At 51.7% G+C, this 23,535-nt stretch overlaps 1 pseudogene across 1 annotated transcript in view; it reads right to left on the reverse strand.

Moving 5' to 3' along the window:
• Positions 1–23,535, reverse strand: part of LOC146771192 (opticin-like) — a 511,949-nt pseudogene that overhangs the window by 66,251 nt on the left and 422,163 nt on the right. The window contains exons 4-5 of the transcript XR_014975171.1: positions 21,716–21,977; positions 20,795–20,946 (exon numbers count right to left, since the gene is read on the reverse strand). The product of XR_014975171.1 is annotated as an opticin-like (transcript). The remainder of the gene's footprint in view (positions 1–20,794; positions 20,947–21,715; positions 21,978–23,535) is intronic.

Raw genomic sequence — 23,535 nt, forward strand, 5'->3', positions numbered from 1 at the left:
AGTCAATAGTGGTGACTTTCCGGCCCCTCTGTGCAGATCCAATGATCTGCCATTGTGCATGTCCAGTCGGTTCCTTTCACTATGAAGAACCAGGCTTGCGACTCCCAGGCGTTGCTGCAAGGGCAGAGTTTCCCAGAAGCCAAGGACTGCCACGAACCAATGGACTCATTTGAAAGTGTTTCTGCACAGTTGTGGAGTGATGCCAATTCCGGGATATGCTCCGGGTATTCATATTTCCAGCTTTATTGTCGTCATAGTTTTAGATGAAATTTTCCCTCAGTTCGTGGATGTGTTCTCTATTCGCAAATAAGTAAATACACTCCCAAACCTTCTCCCCGGCTCTTTATTAAAATACAGACATAATTGGGGTCCAGTGGGCCATCACACCCAGGACTCCGGTGTCACTGTACCTGCTGTAGTAATGATAGCTGTTCTCCTGCTTACGAGTCTCTATATTCCTTTTCCTGCCTGTCTGTCCTTCTTTTCTCACTCTTTACTTCGATCCACTCACCTCTCACCCCCCTTTCAGTATCTCATCTCATCTCCACTATTTGTCCTTACCCACTTGGTCTCTCTCTTCCTTTCTACTGTCTTCTGCTTGTCCTTAGCTCCTGTCTCCCTTCTCTCCCTGACATTCTTATTTGTGGACCCTTTGTCTCCGTCTTCTCTTGCCTTTTGTTGTTCATTTTTATCTTCTTCTCTAGTTTTATTACCTCCTATCCCAATCTGTTAACTTTTTCTCTCCTCCTCTCTTTTGTACTATTCACCTCTCTTTTCATTCCTTTTCTCTCTCTTCTTTATTTCTCTACTCCTCTGTGCCTCACCCAACCTCCTATAAAAGTAAACACAGAACCAGGCTCCAGGCAGACTTTGGTGCATATTTACTAATCTATGACGCAGCGCGGCACTGCACTGCAGGCAATTTAGCATTGGGGCGCTGCGCCATTTAGAAAATGTAGGGATGCACCATATTCAAAAGAATACGGCACACCTCTGTGTTTTCTCTAGCGCCAGCGCTAAAAAAACTGCCTAGTGCCAACGCAGACACCCTTGCGGCGTGATGCAAGGGTGGCTGAGTTGCAGGGATGATTGTTTATGTGCAGGAAGAGAACCCTTCCTGCACCTAAACAATCATTAAGGGTGATTAGCTCCCTCTATGTGTGCTGCACACATAGAAAGAGCAAAAAATGAGGAGAAATAAAAGTATTTCTCCTTGTTGCGCCACTCTGATGCCTGCTTTTCAATGGCGTTAGTTTTTGCCGCTGCCTCAGATTTATGCATCCTTGTAAACCTGGGGGCAGCTTAAAAAAGCAATGGGTGTTGCGGTGGAGCTCCCACAGCAACGCCCATTGCACGTCCCTTTCACGTTAAGTGATGCATGAAAAGGGGCCGTATTTACAAGACCATGAAAAGCCATACAGGGTGGCTTTTATAAATATGGGCTTTCATAGAGCACCACAGGAGCATATGACGCTCCGGTCGTACAAGTGGCTTGTAAATATGCACTTTGTGTTTTAAAAAATGTGAGTAGGTGGCCGCTAGAATAACTGCATACAGTGCAGGGCGAGCTGGGTCCCTTCCAATCTCTAGTCTAGACACTGCCGCTACACCATGATAACTATTCTCCTGCTCTTCTCCTGGGTCTCCATTCCGTGGTTGTGTGTATATTTGCTTCACTTCTAGTCGTTCTGCTTCCATGCCCACATTGGAGTTTCTTGTTCCTTTTGTCCACATAGATGTCCTGTTCTCAACCTTGTTTGTGTTAGATTGTCTGAAGCGTCTCTTCCTGTGTCATCTGAGAGCGGTTGATTTCTGGTTTATATGCTAGCCAGGGACTACCCTTTCAAGCCTGTTCGTATGGCAGATATGAATATTCTGCTTTTGCTTGTTTCTGGTGCCATATTTACTCTGCATGGGCAGCAATATCTGTTCAAAGGTCTTCAGCTTTGGCTGCATTTCCATGAACTTTCTCAGCTCTACATTCTTTAAATAATTCCCTTGTTCTTGTGTATTCTATGTCTTTGTTTGTTTGAACTCTGTGCTTTTGTTTGTGCACTATGTTCATGATTGCATATGATTGTTGGCTCATATGTTCTGTCCATTGTAAAACTCTTGATCTCTCTCTGAGCTTTCAGGTCACATTATGCTACTTGTTTGAGCTGAGCAAAGAGTGTCTTGTTCAAAAAAAGGCTTGTGCACTTTGGCCAATAGGATTATTGATAAAAGTCATATGTTGGTTCAGCCAAACTAATCAGATGTTCCTTTGTCTCAGAGTCTTGTTACCTACACCAGGTCATTACTTCGGTGCTCAACAACACCCTTAGTTGTTTCTTTCAATGAATCTGATGCCTGCACAATTTATAAAAATGTGGGACTAAATTCTGCCAACCAGCGGTCGAAGTGCATTAAAAAGTATGGGAACTGTAAAGCTGTGCACAATAGAGAAAGGGTGAGCGAGCATGGGGACGGATCAAAGGTGTGGCTAAAAATGTTGGATAGACTGCTACAAAATGTGCAAAAAGGTTCAATAAAAAAAAAAAACTGCTTCCAAAATGAAGATTTAGCAATACCCAGACTGTACATAGAGTAATTTTTTTTTAACAAATGTCTTTTAGAAGCACACACTTCACGGCTCAGCTGGTAAATTCCTTTCAATACGACCCAAACGGATAAATATGTAGTTGGGCGCATTTACATTGCTTTCAGGCAAGCAGTCACCCTGGCAAGAAGGCTTTTTTAGCTGTTTGCACCTCCCTCGGTTTCACAGCACAGAAGGCTCCCTTTCTTAAACTACAGCTGAATGAAGCATTTCCGCACTCAGAATTAACCGTCCTGAGACGGTTGTTTTTTCACAACAAGGAGGGGAACTGTTTTTCTTAAATTAAAAAGTAAGGGCACGTCGTGCCCCTCCGATCCTGCCTACTTTGACCACTGCTGCCAACCGGTTTGTTTTTGGTTCTGGCAACCCTAACCTGGTTCAGTACACACCTTTAATTTCTTGAAATAATCTGTGCCAGGCTTCTTCCATTTTGCTTCTCCGTCCACTGTCATACGTCTTGTGGTGTTGCTTTGACTTTGCTTCTGTTGTGTCATTCCAATATTTCAGTCCAGCTTGGTAAACACCTAGGTGCCGATTACGATCCGGTAAAAAAATTCCCCGTGCGACTCGTATCCGGTCTTTTTACCGTACGAATCATACAAGTGCCGTACGAACTGGCAATCACGATTCGCATGGTAAAAAGTCCATACGAACCGCATCGGGAATGATTTCCCACACGTCCTCGGGTCGGAAAATGTGTCCGACACGCCCTCGGACGATTTACCGTACAAATGTGAAAGGTGAAGTCCGACCGAGGAATCACGATCCATCCCGTGCGTCCGATGTTACAACCGTATCGAAAAAACACCGTCCGCACCGAACTCCCATAGCAACCATGGAGACATGTGCCCGCATACGCGCCCAACACTCCCCCCGCCCCCGTACGTCCGAGACGTACCCCCATGTATGTACACCCCCACCCGTGTATGTACACCCCAGTACGTTCGAGTCGAACCCCCACCCCTGTACGTGTCGTACCACCGTCTATGTACACCCCAGTATGTTCGAGTCGAACCCCCACCCCTGTACGTGTTGTACCACCGTCTATGTACACCCCAGTACGTTCGAGTCGTACCCCCACCCCTGTACGTGTCGTACCACCGTCTATGTACACCCCAGTACGTTCGAGTCGAACCCCCACCCCTGTACGTGTCGTACCACCGTCTATGTACACCCCAGTACGTTCGAGTCGTACCCCCACCCCTGTACGTGTCGTACCACCGTCTATGTACACCCCAGTACGTTCCCGTCACACCTCCAACACAACCTCCTAAGTACGGAGCGCACCCCAGGCCCCAACATCACAACCGCATGTACGAGTTGTACCAAGCCACACACAAGGACAGCACCGTACAACCAAATGGCCCATGTACACACTGTACACACGCTCAAACTGCACGTACACAACCAGAACAAAACAAAACAACACAAGAATACACTATACGAATGGCACAAAGCCACTAAACATGGCCAACAAACACTACAAAAACACCTTCACTGACCTGCAACTGCCAAAAACAAACAGAGGCCCAAAACACCACCACTCCTTATAACACACCCATCCAAACTTCAAACACAGCCACACCCACCAATGGACCAATAAAAAGGGCCCACACACACAAACCATGAGCCTTTGCAACAGACTCACTGCTGCCAGACACCACAGAACCATACTACAAGCTTCACCACACCTTACACTTGCACACCTTCACACAACCACCTTCACAAACACCCCCTCATCACATTCACACACACACCTGCACAACCACACCCACACACCCACAACCATCCACACACCCCCCCCACCATCCACACCCACACCCCTCACCATGCCCACTAACAAGAATCCAAAGTTCAGTAACCGAGAGTTGGAGGTCCTTGTCGATGAAATCCTCAGAGTCGAGCCACAGCTCTTTGGAACATCGGTCAGACAGACCAGCCTTGCAGCCAAAACAGCCATGTGGCAGACCATCGTCGATGCTGTGAATGCTGTTGCGGACACCAGAAGGAACAAGCAGGAATGCCAAGCCAGGTGGTACGATCTGCGGAGGAGGGTCCGAGCAAAGATGACGGATGAACACAACCAGGCCAACGTCACTGGAGGAGGGCCCTCCCGCAGACCCGTACACTACCATCCCTGGGAGGAGAGGGTGATGGCCATACTGCCGGTGGAGGCAGTCGAAGGATTAGGAGGACTCCGAGACCCGGGTGAGTACACAAACAACGCACCTCACATGGGGGGAACGTCATCCACAACCAGGCACGCAACCACCCCAAGCTATCGCATGACTCACCCACACTCCATGAACACGCACATGCCACTGCCGCCACCATGCCCCATGCACCCAGCTGGACAATGTCAAGTCACAGGCCACAGCAGACACCAACACATGACACGGTAACCCGGATGGCGGGAGGGTGGGCCCCAAAAATCACATAGTGCAACTCAGAAGCAGACAACAATGTCCACTGCCCATATGGCCCAGGTCACAGCCAGACAAACAGTGTGTCCCCACACAGGAAAGACTCGCCAGCAAATGGCGGACGCCTTGCATCAACACATGGGGGTGAAGGCACTGTTTTGCACATGACAGCAGCTAATGAACAGCCAACAATGTGAAAGAGTGGCAGCACACACAACCACAGCAGCAGCGCACACACAGACACTACACCCAATGGGTGCCTGGAGATCAGAAACAAACTCACAGCAACAAGCCAAGGGCCATTCAAAGGACTGGAAAAAGTGTGTGTCTAGGAAGCTGGGCTGAGGTGACAGAGGATGACACACAGAGGGAGGGAGAGGGGGACAGAGAGGGAGGGAGAGGGGGACAGAGAGGGAGGGAGAGGGGGACAGAGAGGGAGGGAGAGGGGGACAGAGAGGGAGGGAGACACAGGGACACGGACAGAGGGAGGATGCTGACACACGGAGGGAGGGAGAGGGGGACAGAGAGGGAGGGAGACACAGGGACACGGACAGAGGGAGGAGGCAGACACACGGAGGGAGGGAGAGGGGGACAGAGAGGGAGGGAGAGGGGGACAGAGAGGGAGGGAGACACAGGAACACGGACAGAGGGAGGAGGCTGACACACAGAGGGAGGGAGAGGGGGACAGAGAGGGAGGGAGACACAGGGAGAGCAAATCAGCCGTGTGGTGTGTGGGAATGTCTGCTCGTCAGCAGGTAGACTGCGTGCATGTAGCCAAGGGTGGCCAGTGCCAGAACCCCCCCTCTTCCCCATGGCAAAACACAGGCCCATGTCACAACCTGTTCACGAGCACAACGACAGCTACCTGCATTATATAAGTGTGTCGATCCACTCCATGTGCACATGTACAGTGCTACACGGAAGGCGCCAATGCATGGCTCGCCACACCTGCCCACTCCACTGCTGACTGCAGTCACACTTGACGCAGCAAGTAAGACTGTGCCACACATATTTAAAGGGGCCAAAGTGGTGTCCAAGGGACACACCCATGCACAAGTGCACTGTGAGTGGAATGCAAGACAGATCCTAATTCCAAGAGGAAAAGTGCCAACTTTGAAACTGATGAAACATGGATGTTGCATGGACCAAAATTAACATTGTCTCTCTCACACACAGGTCAACGTCGTGGTTCACCCCCTAACACTGGGGGGGGGAAGACTCACAGGACCTGGATCTGCGGGAGCCCGATCCCACCGGCAGCGACGACTCTCACCACTCTGTGGACGACCCCGACCGACCTGGCACCTCTGGTGTCCAACCACCTGCAGCACCTGCGTCAGGTACAACTGTGCCAACCACCACCCCCACTCCTGCCACATCCCAGGAGACACCCAGGATCCCTGCCCCACCACCACAATGCAGCCAGGCTGGCCAGGAGGGACACGGTGTCCCGGGCACCCAGGAGGAGGCAGGCGACAACGCCAATGCCACCCCTCAGGGGTCCCGGAGACCTGATGTACCCACAAGGGCAGGCCAGGTGCAAGTGGGCAGGGGTGGTGGGAGTGGAGGACGGCGGAGGCGTGAGCCTGACCAGTTGGCTGGGGAACCGGTATTTTCCCATGTCCGTAACATCCTGGACACATACCGGCAGGACACCACGGGCCTGGCCCAGGTTGTGTCTGTCCTCGAGGGGATCAAGACCCAGCAGGCCCAGCAACATGCGGAGCTACATGCCTGTCTACTGCAACACCAACGGAGGATGGAGGACGGACAGGCTGAGCTCGTGACGGCGTACACGGGAATTCACGATACACTCCGTCGGATGGCCGACAACATGGCCGACCCTCCCTGTGCCAGAAGGCGGAGAACATCACCACCCACAGGGAGGGAGCAGGAGGAGGAGGAGGAAACATCCGATGGAGCATCCCAGACGTCGTCACGGCCTGCTTCTGAGGGTCCCCGCAGGAGGGCGGGTCGTCCACGGAAAAGACCGTGAGGGTCGGCACAACATCACCATCTCCCAGGACACCTGGCCTGGCACCTGGCCCACTGGAGCAACAGCATCACAGCATCAAGAGACATTCTCTGCCACATGGCCCTACTGGTCACTGTCTGACCAATGTTGACAAAGACTGTGGCATGGACTCTGAGGATTTCAAATGGCAAGGACACCAACTCCCCTAATGAACTTTGGATTCCAAACTCCCGGAAAGCCCCTCACTTTATCCCCCCCCCCTCCCCCCCCCCCCCCCCCCAAAATAAAAATTCACACCATGAAGAGAAGATGCCTGCTGGTTGCATTATTACCTTACATGTGTGTTGTAAAGTCTAAACATGCCTGAGCTCTCTTTTGACTCCAACCATCCACACCCTGGGGCCTGAGTCTGGCACAGGACACACGGGTCACAGTGTATTAGTCAAGACAGACATGGAGCACCATACACACCCGTGATGGGCCCAACCAGCTGAGGGGGTGGCCGCACAACCGTGCTGACAGACACATTGAGTACAGCAACAGTCATGCGCAGAGGTCAGGGATCATGTCCAGGGTCCTGGGGGGCACCCAGGTATGTGTAGACAGGTGGCAGAACCATGTCCTGCAAGCTTGAGTCCGGTGGATGCAGAGAATGGGGGCCTGGCCAACGTTGGATGCATGGGGATGGCACATGTCACAATACCCACACAGTCATGGACATCATGCCCAATACACAGTCTCAGCCCACACACACAGCTTGCATCTTGCTACTCGACACATCGACACATAGCCACTATCAGGGAAAACCATGCCAGACATGCTGGATGCACCGTGGCAACACACCAGCATTGACGGAGAAGAGGCACCTTGGAGGCATAGGGACACCTTTATTAGTCATGTTTTCGGGATTGCAGAGGCAACTTGAAGTACACATGAACACATCTTGTGGAGTAACATGTGGGTCCAACACTGGCACCCCCCTTCTGCAGCACAAATGCGTGTTAGCCATGGAACTGGCACACAATTGTCGGCTAACAGCTAAACACCCACAGCTGCTCACGGAGAGACTGCCATACACCATTGATCCACTGATGTGGAAGTCCCACACCATGTCAAGCCAATGCTAACCGTATGTGTCCGAGGGCAGTGTCACACACATTGATGCCATCATCACAATCCACTATCCCATCACTGATGACTGTCAACCAGGCAGACCATCTAGTCAGGTGTACACAGCTGCATGTCGTGTCCCATGGTGATGCTACATGGCTGCAGAGGAACCAAACATCGACAGGGGCAGTGTGCATACATCGTGAACAACTGCCACACCCAATACACCCCTGATGCATCCCTTACCCTATGGAGACTTCCAAACGTGTCCGTGCCTGTAACGCTGAGTCAGCCCACGATGACGTGTCCATGAGGAATAGCAGTGCCACAACAATGCAAGCAGCAGACGGCATGCGCAAGTACCTGGGGAAGAGAGACACACAAGAAGTCAGCCACAAAAAGCACAGCCACTTGCATGTGCATTTACTCGACACATGTATGGATGACAACATGCTAGGTCACAATTATGACTGGGGAAATACAACCATCACTGCCACCATCACTCCAGTGACACACCCACACACACCTCTGACTCACGTGCCATACATGCAGGTGGAGAACACATCACAACACATGCCACACGGGGACCAATGCGTGCACACTCAGACACTGGTACTCACCACTAAGCAAAGAAGTCGCGTATGAGCCGAGTCCGGATGTCCTCTTGAGGCTCCACATCCTCCACATCACTAGCCCCATTGCCAAGCCCTTCGTCCTCCACGGGTGGATGATCCTCGTCATGTTGATCCAGGATGAGTGGCACAGCTCTCTCAACTGCCATGTTGTGCAGCATGCAGCAGACCATGAAGATTTTGCAGACCTTCGCAGGGGCATATGGGAGCGCGCCGCCGGTCTTGTGGAGGCACCGAAATCGGCTCTTCAGCAGGCCAAACGTCCTCTCTATCACTCGCCTTGTCCGGCCATGGGCGGTGTTGTAGCGGAGCTGGGCCGGCGTGATGGGGTTGCGGAGAGGTGTGAGCAGCCATGGCATGTTGGGATAGCCAGCGTCCCCTACATGGGAAGCACATGGACATCGTTAGAAGTGGTGAAGCGGTCGTGCTGGTAGGCTATGCAAAATACAGGACAGACAGACTGTACCCACCAACAACACATGCTCTTTCGTTGCGCAGCTGCATCATCATTTCAGGCATCCTGCTACGCCTCATGATGTAGGCATCGTGTGCTGATCCTGAAAAACGAGCACAGACATGTGAAATCACCATGTTGGACTGACACACCACAAGGGCATTGAAGGAGTGGTAGTGCTTCCGATTGCGGTACGCCACCTCCCGTGCGTGTGATGGTACCAAAGCTACATGTGTCCCATCTATGGACCCAATGACATGGGGCATCCCTCCCAGGTCATAGAATCCACGCTTGACCGCAGTCAACTGTTCAGGGGTTGGGAACTTGATGAAGTCATCCAGGTGAATCAACATGGCCTCTAAGAAATCATGCAGCACACGGCAGAACATGCTCTGGGACATGCCACCAACATGAGCTATGGTATATTGAAAGGTACCCGTGGCAAGAAAATGTAGGGCAGCCATTACCTTCAGCTGGGGTGTCAGTGCCGTAGGATACCTGTGCTGCGGTTGCAGGTGTGGTGCCAGTCTCGCCGTCAACTCCAGAATCAACGGTTGGGGGAAGCGGTAGAGCCGGATGCTGTCATTCTCCCGCATGGCAGCCAAGTCCGGAATTGGTCGGGCAAGAGGCGGCGCTCTGCAGTAATTTGGAAGTGACAAGGAAGAGTGAGTGCACTACGACAACAATTCATATGTACTGAGCACATGTTAATCTGTCAATACACATATGCTACATAGGGAGTCAGGTATGTGCTACATGCCCAGGACACTTATGGATGCAAGGTGACACTCCTACCAAGACCCAGCTACACACGGAGATTGAGAACCTCCCCATGCCATGCCATGGGAATAGCTGTGTCCCAGTGCAAGTGAACAGCCAGACGCAAGACAGGAGTGACATACGCCCACACATCAGCAGAAGTAGGATGCCGATTGCAGAGACTGGTAGCGGAACACTAGAGCCACAGGTCACATGACATTACACTAGGACAGCCCACACACCTTGCCATGAAGGTGCACATGTCATGACTCACCACACATTCATTGTGAGGATGCAGACATGTCCTTGTCACGCTACTCCGTGTCCCATGCATACATGTGCACCTCACATCCGATACCACATGTGGCATGGTGTGCGGAACAGTGTGCAATGTCAATCTACACACAGACACATGTTGGTTGCTGCAACGGCTGCAGCTTTTGAGGGTGCTCCAACATCAACCTGATGGGAAGCCCCCACACATACATGACATAGTCACATTGTGCACCGTGGGTAGTGACAAGTCAGGTGTGGTAACCCCTGTACCGGGCATCAGGGGACACTTCCGTGTGTTGGTGTCCGTGCCATGCCAGTGACGCTCACCCCAAGTGTGCAGTACGACATGCACACAAGTCAAAGGAGTCAAGGGCATGCCTGGCACACATTGCACCATCACACAGTACATCTGTAGACATCTCATCATACATCTGGTGCCTTCTCGACTCAGGAGTAATGTTCCACATCACAGGCCGTCACACCTGTGCCCCACACATGTAGTAATGCACAGACGATGCCTTGATGTCAATTAATGGACAAGTATGTCTATTCATGGACAAGTATGTCCATCCATGGACAAGTATGTCCATCCATGGACAAGTATGTCCGCCCTATCCCTACCTGTGTGCCGCCTGTCACCACTGTGATGTGTGAAAACCGCTGTACTGCTGCGAAGAGGGCCTGTGTACGTTCCCATATCACTATGGGAGTGCTGCCGTATGTGTACCCATCGTGATGGCGAGCGTACAGGCATGTGTACGGCCATACCACTACGAGTACGCATACGCAAGAACATCCATAGTGGTAGGGCCGTACGCACGCCTGTCCGCTCCCTATCACTATGGGTGGCCTCGCGTATGCGTACTCGTAGTGGTACGGGCCGTACACACGCCTGTACGCTCCCTATCACTATGGGTGTCCTCGGGTATGCGTACTCGTAGTGGTACGGGCCGTACACACGCCTGTACGCTCACTATCACTATGGGTGTCCTCGCGTATGCGTACTCGTAGTGGTACGGGCCGTACACACGCCTGTACGCTCCCTATCACTATGGGTGGCCTCGCGTATGTGTACTCGTAGTGGTACGGGCCGTACACACGCCTGTACGCTCCCTATCACTATGGGTGGCCTCGCGTATGCGTACTCGTAGTGGTACGGGCCGTACACACGCCTGTACGCTCCCTATCACTATGGGTGGCCTCGCGTATGCGTACTCGTAGTGGTACGGGCCGTACACACGCCTGTACGCTCACTATCACAACGTGTACGCATACGCGAGGCCACCCATAGTGATAGTGAGCGTACAGGCGTGTGTACGGCCCGTACCACTACGAGTACGCATACGCGAGGACACCCATAGTGATAGTGAGCGTACAGGCGTGTGTACGGCCCGTACCACTACGAGTACGCATACGCGAGGACACCCATAGTGATAGTGAGCGTACAGGCGTGTGTACGGCCCGTACCACTACGAGTACGCATACGCGAGGACACCCATAGTGATAGTGAACGTAGGCACGCGTGTACGGGCCGTTGCAATGCATTTGGGGTGCCCTAGGGCCCCGGAACGCACCGTACCTGTGTGTGAAGCTCCAAATTACATAGGGGACACATGAGGGACAAGTATTAAGGCCTACATGCATGCTGGTTGTCATGGAGACCAAGTTCAAATTTTGAATTTGTTCTGGAAGGTGCACAGCAGAAGTCAGTTGGAATTAATCTACTTTGTTGCAATGTGTTTGTGGGGCTGACATCATGCAGGAGAATGAAACCGATAGAGAACACACAGACTGCTAGGTTTGAAGGGATTGGAGGAAACATAGGATGCAAATGTGAGTGACCAATCACTCTGTACTCCTGTGCATGAGATGGGCCAGCAAGGCAGATATAAGGCAGCCAGGTCCCATGAGGGAGCACTTGCCTGCACATCTTTGTATTCCACGACCCAGCTGCTGCTACTGATTCCCTGGAACCATGTCAAGGGCTGTGGAGAGGTCACAGCCATTCACCCTGGAGGAGAACATGGCTTTGGTGGATGTGATCCTCCCACGGTACCCCATGCTGTATGGGCGACCAGGTTATCAGGTGAGTTCAGTGTCCACTGGCACAGACTGTGTCCCTTTTTAGTGACTGTGACTTCTGCCATTGTGTCCAGGTGTGACACACATGCTATGTACTGTAGGGGGGGTCCCAGGGGGGGGAATGCCTGATGTCTCCCAGCAGTGCCCTGAGACAGGAGGGGTGGGGGCCTATCACTCCCAGCAGTGCCCTGAGACAGGAGGGGTGTGTGCAGAGTCCTCCCAGCAGTGCCCTGAGACAGGAGGGGTGGGGGCCTATCACTCCCAGCAGTGCCCTGAGACAGGAGGGGTGTGTGCAGAGTCCTCCCAGCAGTGCCCTGAGACAGGAGGGGTGGGGGCCTATCACTCCCAGCAGTGCCCTGAGACAGGAGGGGTGGGGGCCTATCACTCCAGCAGTGCCCTGAGACAGGAGGGGTGGGTGTGATGCACAGTGTGAGCCTGGATCATTGATTGTGTAGTTGCCCTCATTCCACCTGTGTCCTTTCAATGGCACGTACTGCTTTTGGCCTTCCCCCACAGGATCATGTCCCTATGACAAAGGTGCAATGAGTTGGATGCATACTATGCCTTGTTGTAAACAGCAAATGTGTTCTAATCTGTGTCCCCGTGACATGTGCAAGGTGTATTGATGTAGTGTCACTTGTTCATCCTCACAGGTAGACGCCTCTGCCAAGGAGCAGATATGGCTGGACGCCGTCAGCGCCGTGAGGAGTGCGGATGGTCGGAGGCGGCACCTGTCCCAGGTGAGGAAACGCTGGCAGGATATCCGGTGCTGGACGCGGAGGATCGCACGGCTCCTGCTGGGGGACTCACCTGAGAGCCACAAGAACCGCGGGCGCCGCCGTCTCTCCCACATCCAGAAACGTGTGCTGGCGGTGGTCTTTCCTGACTTGGACAGGCGTCTACAGGACATGCAGCAGCCGGAAGGGGGTAGGTACATGTGTGTGTTTGTTGTGTTTCACCAGCATTTGTAAGTGCACTGTTCCATGGATACACTTCCAGGGTTTATGGTGCTGTGCAGATCCTGTTACCCACAGTGTTGCAGGCCTCTCCTGCCTCCCTTCCCCACCTTGCAATGTGTTCCCTGGTCTCTGTGTAGTCACTCCATCACAAAGTTATGTAGCCTGACACCTTCTCCAAGTGTACAATGCCTGCAGCATCATGTGTGGGGGTGGTGTGTAACAGGTTTAGTGACCTTGCCTGTGCCCTGTCCAGTTCTGGACTTGTGGGTTCCATGTCAGTTGGCACTAATGCTGATTTCATACATGGGAGTTAATCTCTTGAGTGCGAGGCCTTCCAGCAGGCATGTCCCATGTGGTGGCCTGTGACATGATGTGCATGAGTGTGCATTACGCATAGTGCAGGGATGTTAGCGTGTGTTGCAGTCATTTCCATTCAGGAGCATGGAGTTGTGTGGCCACTACTGTCCCCAGGGGCATCTTTTCCTAGGTATCATGTGTGTAATCCGAGAATGTCGACAATCTCTGTGTCTACAGCATAGGTTGTGCTCTGTGCCATTGTCCCCTCGCACCATGTTTCTTGACGTGAGATGTATTACAAGTGTCCACTGTCCAGCCTGACCTGATTTTCCAAGTACATACTCACGGTGGCCATTGCCTGTGTGTCTTGTAGCAATCATCTGATGATGCCCATTTGTACATGATTCTTTGGACAGGCGCACCTTGGGCATTCGGTGTGCAATCTTGAATTATTGCATCCCATGTGTATTTCACCCAGACTAAGAGATGTAAGTGCTTCCTGTGTCTCCACAGATTTGTCTCATGTAGGGGGTGGGTGGGGCGGCCATGGCCTACATGTCAAGACCTGTCATCTCCTTGCTCGGACTGGCCAGTGTGTGATGTTTGTCTGGACATACACTCAAGGTGCAGCGTGCCAGTCAGGGTGGGCATGTTCTCAGTATTACCTATGCTGCATGTGCCTCTAGTTCCTGGATTTGGTCCCTGCTCATCCCAATTTCCTGCCACGCTGTGTGGTGCATATGCAGTGCTGTATTGTCCCCAGGGCCTTGCTCCTCAGTCAGAATACCATGTCATCTCATTTGCAATTGTGTCATGCTCTCCATAGTTTTTCCATGGCATGGTGGGTCACACAACTGTGTCTTGCAGGGCCTACGTATGTACCTTGTTTTGAAGTTGTAACTCATCCTTTGTTTCAGGCTATGCACTGTAACCTACGTAGATTGTACTCATGTGACATATGTATACAGGTGTATGATTACTTTCTGTCTCTTCACCCTGCCCACAGCATCGTCGGGGGACACGGAGGGAGACATGGACACAGACGGCACGGAGGGACCGAGCACCAGTGCCAGCGGTGACATCGGGGCTGGCACTTCGAGTGGGACTGAGGCGGAGGAGAGTGAACCCGGGGACCTGTCGACTGGCACAACAGAGTATGAAGCTGACGGGTCCGAGGATGATCTCTCCGAGTGGGCGGTGGCTGCACCACCATCTGACAGCAGCCCTACATCTGGCACCGCCCCCTCCATTGGCATCAGCCGCCTCCCACGTGCTCGTGTCCCTTCCCAACGTGCCCGGTCACCACATGTCTCCTTCCTGCCAGGCACCGCACCCCCTGCCCCTGTCTTCACTGCTGCCGCCAATGCTGAGTCTGTGGACATCCAGCGGCAGTTGCAGATTGGTCAGACTGCGATCCTTAATGTCCTCCATGGCCACAGCCAGGTCCTCAACAACATGGAGGCATACTTGGAGGGCATTCATTCATCGCAGGCTGACCAACGCAACTTGCTGAGGTCCATAGACTCCACACTGACTGCAGCAGTGGGTCTCCTGCAGCGCTATGTCCCATCCCCTACCCCTGCTCCTTCCACACTTCCCACTCCCATGTCTGTCCCACATACACCCAGACGTAAGCATGCACCCACCACAACAGATACAGGCACCACACCCGCAGGGAAGGTCGCTGCACACCTCCTGACACGCACACACAGGGTGCAGTAGGCACACCCACTGGGTCGGGGGGCAAACGTGTGACACGCAGCCAGAGTGGGAGTCCGCATTCCACCCTATCCACTCCCTCCAAATCCCCTCCCCTCAGCTCTCCTGGCCACATCTCCCCCAAAGACTCCTTCATGGCCGCTCTGTCCCTGAGCCCCACAGTGACACCACCCCGCAAGCGGTCAAGGAGGTCCCCGGTCAGGGTGCTTGAGTCCCCCCCCCTGTCCACACCCTCCCCAGTGGCGCTGCGACCCATCCCTCTGCCCCCCCCCCCCTCCTTGGGGCCTGTGGTTCCTTCGGGTGCAGGGGAGTCCCTGGAGGACCTTGCTAAGGTGTGCAGCGAGATCCTGGCCTCCGCCTTTGGCCCTGCCCCACCCCCTGTGGTGGAGTCCTCCATCCCTGCACCCACGACGCCTACCCTTCACCCTCCTGTCCCTGCGGTGCCTGTTTCTTCCCCCCCACATGATGCCCTCACCCCTGTGGAAGACAACGGATTGTAACTGTGCAGGCAAGCTAGGGGACACGCATCCCACTGTGTCCCCCATCCAGCTGGGACTCCTGGACTGCCCTATGGCCTTTGTTAATATTGGATTTACGTCATACTAGTTTTTTCCTCATGCTGAATAAAGCTATTTATTTTTTGCCCTTGGAACACTCCTGCATTGCTGGCATTGCTGTTGGTGGGGCTGCTACATGGTTGTGGGTGTTGGTCATGTGTTGGGTGTGTGGGAAATGTAGTAGTGTGCTGCTCATAGGGGGGACCCTGGGATCTGTGTGCCATCACACGGTGTTAGCTACCTTTCTCCATTCATCTAAGCAGTTGCTGCATGTTGCAATTGTCCCAAGGTGTATTCCTTCCTCTGTGTACCCTGACTTCTTCCCTGCAGGGTGTCCCCTGACTTTGGCACAGAGCTGTGTGTCCATTAGCTGGGTGTGTGACGTAGTCCTTCACCTTTGCACATGCATGCTGAGCGATGTCTCCACCTGCATCATTCGTGGCATCCTTGGTAGTCATTGTACTTGTGTATGTGGCCTATTGACATGACTTCATGTGTACATGTTTTCTTTTCTGCGCTATGCATGCATATACTCCCAGCCTCGCACACATGTGGTACATGTACTGCAGGGTCTTTGTGCACCTGACTGACATTTGTGGTCATGGTATCTGTGACTACTCCACCCTTTGCGTTCCATGGGCACTGCTGGGAGTGATGGGCACCCACCCCTCCTGTCTCAGGGCACTGCTGGGAGGACTCTGCACCCACCCCTCCTGTCTCAGGGCACTGCTGGGAGGACTCTGCACCCACCCCTCCTGTCTCAGGGCACTGCTGGGAGTGATAGGCCCCCACCCCTCCTGTCTCAGGGCACTGCTGGGAGGACTCTGCACCCACCCCTCCTGTCTCAGGGCACTGCTGGGAGGACTCTGCACCCACCCCTCCTGTCTCAGGGCACTGCTGGGAGGACTCTGCACCCACCCCTCCTGTCTCAGGGCACTGCTGGGAGGACTCTGCACCCACCCCTCCTGTCTCAGGGCACTGCTGGGAGGACTCTGCACACACCCCTCCTGCGTCTGGGCACTGCTGGGAGGACTCTGCACCCACCCCTCCTGTCTCAGGGCACTGCTGGGAGGACTCTGCACACACCCCTCCTGCGTCTGGGCACTGCTGGGAGGACTCTGCACCCACCCCTCCTGTCTCAGGCCACTGCTGGGAGGACTCTGCACCCACCCCTCCTGTCTCAGGGCACTGCTGGTAGAACTCTGCACCCACCCCTCCTGTCTCAGGGCACTGCTGGGAGGACTCTGCACCCACCCCTCCTGTCTCAGGGCACTGCTGGGAGGACTCTGCACCCACCCCTCCTGTCTCAGGGCACTGCTGGGAGTGATAGGCACCCACCCCTCATGTCTCAGGGCACTGCTGGGAGTGATAGGCCCCCACCCCTCATGTCTCAGGGCACTGCTGGGAGTGATAGGCACCCACCCCTCATGTCTCAGGGCACTGCTGGGAGTGATAGGCCCCCACCCCTCATGTCTCAGGGCACTGCTGGGAGTGATAGGCCCCCACCCCTCCTGTGTCTGGGCACTGCTGGGAGGACTCTGCACCCACCCCTCCTGTCTCAGGGCACTGCTGGGAGGACTCTGCACCCACCTCTCCAATTTCACAATATGTACGCTCATGACATACACGGATGTGGGTACGCTCCATGCATTCGAGGTGGGGGTACGTGTCGTACTTACACTGTTGGGGTGGGGGTATGCTCCATACGTACGCGGGTGTGGGTACGGGTCGTACTTACACTGTTGGGGTGGGGGTACGCTCCATACGTACGCGGGTGTGGGTACGGGTCGTACTTACACTGTTGGGGTGGGGGTACGCTCCATACGTCCGCGGGTGGGGGTACAGGTCGTACTTACACTGTTGGGGTGGGGGTATGCTCCATACGTACGCGGGTGGGGGTACGAGTCGTACTTACACTGTTGGGGTGGGGGTACGCTCCATACGTACGCGGGTGTGGGTAAAGGTCGTACTTACACTGTTGGGGTGGGGGTACGCTCCATACGTACGCGGGTGTGGGTACGGGTCGTACTTACACTGTTGGGGTGGGGGTACGCTCCATGCATACGGGGTGGGGGTAGGGTCCGTACATATCCGTCCCCACGCTATGTGATGCTTGTGCGGGCCGTACCCAGGCCTTTGCCACGTGGGTATGAGCCGTCCCGCCGTTGTTGGGGTGACGTGGGTGTGGGCGTGGTACGACTCGTACCCACGCTCTTCAGGCGTGGGTACGGGACGTACCGGTCTGGTTGTGTTGCCGGTTCGCGTCGTGACGGACTTCCGTTGTGGCGGTCGCTGGCTTAGCTGGACACGCCCCCACCCCCTCGTAGTGACCAGGGCATGGGAGTCAGGTATGTCCTGGGCATGTGTGCTGTGTGACTTTGGTGGGGGTTTTGTGGCCTGCCCTGGTCCTGCCACCCCCACCCCACCCCACTTTCCCCCCTCCCTTAGTTGTTCTGACCTTCTGCGGCATCTGCGTCCGAACCTGTAGAGGAGGTCGACTGCTATGAGGGCCGGGATGACACGTAGGTTCGGGTCCATGTCTGTCCGTCGCGTATGGGTCCTCCTTGTTCGCGTCGTCCTGTCTGTCCGTCGCGTACTGGTCCTTCTTGATCGCGTCGTCCTGTCTGTCCGTCGCGTACTGGTACTCCTTGTTCGCGTCGTCCTGTCGCGTACTGGTCCTCCTTGTTCGCGTCGTCCTGTCTGTCCGTCGCGTACTGGTGGTCCTTGTTCGCGTCGCCCTGATTTCCCGGCAGTTTTTGGCAGCTGGAAAATATTCACTGTGCGGGATGACGTCGGTGCGAATCGTAATTCCTGGTTCGTGAATGGCAGGCTGCGAGCGTCCCGACGTCAGGTCGGCGCTTTCCCGGATCGCATTTGTAGGTTTATTTTGTTCGGTCGGGGTTTTTTGCGATTCGTACGGAAATGGTGTTCCCGTGCGAATCGTAATTCCATGTTTGTAAATTTTGACGACCGGGTACGCGTCGGACGGAGAATATGCTCCGTCCGACGGTTCGTACCCGGTTTTTACAGGATCGTAATTGGCACCCTATTCTCCGTATATGCTGAGTACATTCTTATAATTCATTAATTGCTCATTTGCATTTTCAGGGTTGTTGAATACCAAGACTGGCTAGTCTTTATTTCACCTAATGGGTCTTTCATCCACCAATACGCGATCCTTTCCTCTATATCACACTCTTGTAGGTTCTTTTTCATCACTGCGTTTCCCCTTTCCCATTGTATTTCTCTTTTACTCTTCCTCCCTTTTCCCCTTTGCTGCTTTTCTCTCATGTTCTGGGTCAAAGTCTGATGCTTAAAAATAAATTCCGATCCTCACAAAAAGAGTGCTGGTGGGCACCACCTGCAATCACTGGCTCAAATTAAGCGCTTGTAAGGGGGTTTGGGAATTAGGGATGGGTAGTGTCAAAGAGTAACAATATATATATATATTCCCCCGTTATAGTTAGTTCAGATAACTATAACTCGCGCGCCCGCAATCCTGCTCATGACGTCACATATTACATCACTCATGACATGGTCAGTGGCATCACTCATGACATCACTGATGACATCATCCTTTTGATAGAGTGGCAGTCGCGCGAGTTATAGTTATCTGAACTAACTATAACGGGGGAATTTCATTGGTTTTTTTACGAGTGAAATATCCACCTAACTTTAACATGTGTGAAACCTATGGTTTTTTAAGTGAATTTGCAAGGTTTTTTAAATGCTAATTCCTAACTATAATGTGTGTGAAACCTATGGTTTTTTCAGTGAATTTGTACGGTTTTTTAAATGCTAAGTTATGTATGTATTATTATTTTTTTTATATATTTATTTTACAATAAACTACGTATTAAAATTTTTTTATTTTTTTTTGGTTTTTCACCGTCCGCACTCCCGCGATTTAAAAAAAAAAAAAAAAAAAAAATTTCTGCCTTCGGGGTCCTTCAGGGACCCCCTGACAAAGGCTAGGGGGTCAGGAACTCTCTACCCTGCCCCCTTTTCACGTTCACCACCTTCCTTTTTCACTCTCGCACTGAAAACAAACAAAATGGCAGCCGACACTTCTTGATTTCGACCGATTCGAACGTTGACTAACATATAACCACCAATCAGAATTACGCTGGCGCACGTTAGGGTGCTCGCACGGTGCGCGCACGGTGCGCGGCTATAGATATGTATGTGCTTTTAACTGCAATTTTCTCAGGAACTACTGAACAGATTGACTCCATATATGCAAAAGGCACATCCCTGACCTGAGGACTACCTCTCTGCCAAATTTCAAGTAATTCTGGTCAGCCGTTCGGGCTGTACCTTCGACTAAATGTCCTATGGGAAAATGCATGGGGAAAACGCGTTTTGAGACCACCCTTTTTTCTCGGCCCCCGCTTGATGAATCCCCCCGAGACTTTCAGGGTAGGAGTTGAGCGGAGCGCCCCATTAGTTTTGAAAATATCGCGAGGATTCGTCAACCGGCGCCAAAGTTATTCAAAATAGAATTTTCAGATTTCCTATGGAAACACGGTCCTAACTATAACTATCTACTGGCGACCGCCAGTAGATAATATATATATAGGTCCTTGAGGGATCGAAACGCGTCATGCTGGTTGTGTAAGCTGTGGCTGAATAAACCTTAAACAGCAATACGAACTTTGTGGTCTGCACTCTGTTCTTTGGCAGGAAGAACGATAGCTGCTTACGGAGATAAAGCAACAAAACAATATATATATATATATATTTGAAATACTAGGTGCTACCAAGGCATGCAGAGTTATAAAGGTCCCACAATTGCGATGCTATGGTAATCACAATGTGATTGCTGAGATGTTACGTTCTGCGATGTGATGCATCACATTGTAACAACTGACATTCATCAAGGAATAGACTGGATAGACACAGTGCCCCTTCTCATCTCCTCTCTCTGGTCTGGTCCAGTGGATGGCATTCACCCTGATCAGTCATAGATCCAAACAGATCCAGTTCTTCTGTATTGTCGGATGTGGGAAGAAGGACCTTTTTCGTTGGAACCCTGGTAGTAGGTGCGCGTCGTGTAGTACTTTCCCGGATCTTCAGGGGTGGGGGCCAGAGTGCCAACCTCAATCTAGGCAAAAAACAAGCATTCAACAGGTAAATATCTGCAGGGTTTGCTAGTGTCAACCATGGGTGTCTTGTGGTGTGCTGTCATTTACATCTAGTGTGTCCTCCAGGGTGGGAGGCATCTGTAAGTAGCCCTTGTAGTGAGAGAGGTATGAAAGTTACACCTGTGGATGCCCATTTGAGTGGTAGAAGTCAGTGTATGGCACATGTGATCCCCACTAGCGTGGTGTACCAAGAGGTGCTACAGATAAGGATTCATGAGCACTGGAAGAGATGTGTGTGGGTTCAGTACTAGGGTAGCCGGTAGATGCCGATGAGGGATGAGTTTTGTTTGCTGAGCTGTGTGTGAGTCACAGATCTGGAATGGCAGGATGTGCTGCAGGTCACTACTGCAGTGCCTTTCGTTATACCAGTGTTGTTGTAGTACTGGATTTGCAAAGAGTGTAGCAAGGATGAATTGAATTGCCTGGACAGAGCAGTGTGTGGTCCCAATTTCTTTCTCCCTCCTACCTTTCATCTTACCTTTGTTCTAAGTTATGTTCTTCCTACACTCTGAGGCAGGCTTAGAGGTAAATAAGCAACCAGCATGGAATGGTGTGCCCAGTTGCTGAATAGCAGGAGTACTCCAGGGCATCACTGGGGTGCCTTGAAAAACCTGTAGGTGTTTCAAGGAAGGATTCAAAAGCGTTGGTAGAGTTGTGTAGGGAACTAGTAGCGTAATAGAAATGTGTGCTCCAGATCAAGATTAGCACACATTAGCAGATGTCACTTACCTTCGTCCTGGGTTCTCCATAGTCATAGAGGTCTTCGTAGTTGCTCAGGTCGATGACCTCACCATAGTTGTCCAGATTCAGGTCATAGTTTTCCAGGATGAGATCTTCATAGGTGTTCACCTCCACCTTAGGTTTCTCCACTATAGTTTTCTCCACTTTCTTTTCGAGCGGCCCCCTAGGCCCTCGAGCAGGGCGAGCCAAGACCAGGTTCACTGTCAAAAATAGTGCCCAGAAGCAGATGATGGGGAGCTTCATCTTGCCTCTGTAAAGAACAGCAAATCATGGTAGTCTTAAACAAGAGTAAAAAAGTGGGTCTTAGTGCACTAATTATTCCTTAAGTAGACGTCAGACACACACCTGAGATGATCAATGCTTCCTCACCAATAGATGCAGCTGAGAGATCACATAACAATAATTTGTGTTTAGGGTAAATACCCCAACTTTGTAATTTTTAAGCACTTAAACAAGAGGTCTAATTGGAAGTCTATTTAGTGAAAGTCAATGCATCTTCTTTGGAAATATGTAAAGCTTTATGCCCTGCTGAAATCTGAACTCATAAGTCGCTGGTCACATACAAACATCAAAACAGAATGGCTGAACTCGCAGTCTTATTACCACGTGCCTAACCAACCGGATCGTACAAATTGCAAGCAGGGAGAAAATGTGTCCAACAGAAAAAAATAAAGCCCATTGGCAGAACATGTTTAACAGGACCTAAGATTTTAAAATATGATTCAGTTACCTGACAAGGCCCAATAAATCCAACTAACTGAAAACATCTTCAACAAGACCCAATTACTCCAACTGGGAGCAAGAACCTCCACCAATATCCAACAAATCCAAATAGCAGCGAATATCCAACAGGAAACAATAACCTAATCTTGTAGGTGCGAAGGAAGCTCAATAGTTGATCTTATTTTTCACTAGGAGTGAACCTGGCATATATTTAAGTGTAGATATATTTCCAGCAAGAAGCTGAAAACTATTAAAGTTTGATTACATATCTGGTGAAGTAGAGGATAGTCCACATCATCCCTCTCTGCTTAATAATGTTCAGAGGACAGTGTCAGCAGACAATGGAGGATTCCAAATTACTGACAATGTCCCTGCATCTAATGAAGATCAAAAGTGCCATGATGCATACAAGGGAATTATATGACAGCTCTGGTTAGGGGCAGTTGGGAATTATTCAGAGAAGATCAAGAGGATATGGGCAGAGTAACTGAGCATTATGGTTTTTATCAAGGTACTTCCATTCAGCTTAGAGGATATTAATAAATGTCTCATGATGTCCAATTTGAAATTCCCAAGTCTGTATTGAATGTTTCATACTCCACGTCTGCTCTGTCAGTGCACGCTTAGGTTATATGCTAGATAGGCAGGTGTTGCTGTTATCCATATGTACATTTGGACACTCTTCCGAGTCTGTTATCATAATAGAAGCATATTTCTAGGAACCTTGAATGGGCACACCAGCAGGAACCACTAAAGGGATCACAGCAGCAAACACACCTCCAACCATAGAAGGATCAACAGCAGTAACAATTCTCACGACTTTAGCGACCACAGCTGCCATTGCACCAGTACCCACAGCCAGGACCACTGCAACAACCACAGCTGCCACTATGGAAGAGATAATACCAGCAGCAACAGCCACCAGTAAAGCAGTGACAACATCAGTGACCATAACTGTAACCATCAAGGAGTTCGTCCCAGTTACCCAATGCTATGTGAGAGATTCAATGGCAATGATAAACATGATTGAACACCACCCCTATAGTCCTACTTCTGAAAATCTGTGCACTATGGACGTGGAGTCT

This window comes from Triturus cristatus, unplaced genomic scaffold, assembly GCF_964204655.1.
Source record: "Triturus cristatus unplaced genomic scaffold, aTriCri1.1 SCAFFOLD_185, whole genome shotgun sequence".
Classification (NCBI taxonomy): domain Eukaryota; kingdom Metazoa; phylum Chordata; class Amphibia; order Caudata; family Salamandridae; genus Triturus; species Triturus cristatus.